A 2048-nucleotide genomic window follows, 5' to 3' on the forward strand; every position below is an offset into this window, starting at 1 on the left:
TTATTAACAAAAAAAGGACAAAACTAGTGCTGAAGAACTTAACTCTGCAAACTCTGTCTTTCACACAACAGCCTTTTTTCCATCAGTAACATTCTACCACAGTACATCTTTTCTAATAGCTTACACTACGCTATCATGAGAGCATAAGCTTGCTATTGAAATGCTAACACCTCACTGCAGAAAGTCCTAAAATATCATAAAAAAAAAACAGAGAAACTGCAGAACAAAGAGTAGATTATAAATTATGAGATAAATATACTATGCAATGCTTTTTGAGTGATTCCAAGTTGCAAGAAAAGCCATTTCAAACTCGTTTACCTACGAGACTCCTACACTAAAAGACAGAAACACAGCAGCAGATTCAGCAGCTGGAGGCCCTCTCCAGTCAGCATCCAGCCAGTAAAGCATTAGCAGGCAAAGTAAAAGCTGGATCAAACCCTACAAAGCAAAGCAACAAATGCATGAGTCGTTCCTGGTTATGAAGTACATGAAAATTTTTGTACGGAAAGACACAGAAGAAGAAATAAGAGCAACTGTGTAACAATGCAACTTACTACAATAGTTGCACCATCAGAAAAAGCTTCCTTCATAGGGACTCATTCAGCAACTCAGCATGCTGACGAAACACTAAGTTTTTAATCCAACTCAACTCAACTCCAAAATATTAATTAGAAGTCAAAGACTTAACTAAGCATCCTTCAGCATCACGTAGTTTGCAATGCAAACATATATATGGAAATGAAACCGTTGTTTTGTACTCCCACAGGAGTGATACAAAAGATATGTAGAATTAATGACCACTTTTTTTCATCATAATGCTTACCACTGAAAGAAAAAACAAAAAGCACAAGAAAAAATTAACAAAAAATCTCATTCTCATGTATTTGATTCCTGTTTGAGATTTTGGTTTTAATTACCATTTAAGTACACACTCTGTGTATCCTGCAATTACAAAAAATGCAAGCTCGGAGAGAGAGATACATCTTTCAGGAAGTTATGATGTTTTGATTCTGTTTCATTTAAAAGCATGAGGGCTATGAAGATGGTGGAGGGTCTGGAGGGAGCGGAGGGCAGTGCTGAGCTCTGCTCTTTGTGACAGGGCCAGAGGGAATGGCATGGAGCTGTGTCAGGGCAGGGGCAGCTGGGGGTTAGGGACAGGGTCTGCAGCAGAGGGTGTGGGCATGGAACAGTCTGCACAGGGCAGTAGGAAGCCCTGAGCTGCTGAATTCAAGGAGTGTTTGGACAGTGCTCTCAGATTTATGGTTGGAACAGTGTTGTTCCTGTGAGGTTCAGGAGCTGGACTGGTTGGTCCCTGTTGGTCCCTTCCAATTCAGGATGTTCTAGGATATCATTAAGTAGTATCTATTTACGTTCATTCACTCATCATCCTACTGCACAATTGCACCTGTTTGCAACGATATAGTATTTCTCTTCAATTACCAAGGTTTTGTTACTCGAGTCAGAAGGATCATCCAGACGCCTTTGTAAATGGCAGAATGTAATAATTTAAACCAAAAAAATACATATGAGCTTCGTCTGCAGTGATATGAATTCTGCTCTGCACTAAAACTGACAGACTCGAGCTCAGGGCAGATAAATCAAGAATATGATTTTCAGGCTCCTGTGTTACTGTATCATTACAAAGGACCTTTGCAGTACCCACTCAGGTGGCAAACAGCAGACTGATTATTCTCTATTTGCAGGTCTGTACAGGGACATATGAAAACCAAGAGAAAAACTGAAAAAGTGAACTTTGAGTGAATTCAGTTCCTATACGGATGCTTACACTCCAGAAACAAAGGAAGTTAAAATTAACTACAACCAAATTACTTTTTATATCGTCCATACAGAGTTCTAATGCATCTGAATTGTACTTCCAATATAAGCTTTCATTTTTCTACTCCTACCCTGTCTAGGCATTAATCTCTATGGATAGCCCAAATCACTCCCCTGAAGCTTATAAATACCTGCTCATGAAACCTTTTACCTAATCCACTTTTCACGAATCCAAACCAAATACCTACTCATTAGTTCACTTTTTTTTTTTT

This window comes from Meleagris gallopavo, chromosome 3 (assembly GCF_000146605.3).
Source record: "Meleagris gallopavo isolate NT-WF06-2002-E0010 breed Aviagen turkey brand Nicholas breeding stock chromosome 3, Turkey_5.1, whole genome shotgun sequence".
NCBI lineage: Eukaryota > Metazoa > Chordata > Aves > Galliformes > Phasianidae > Meleagris > Meleagris gallopavo.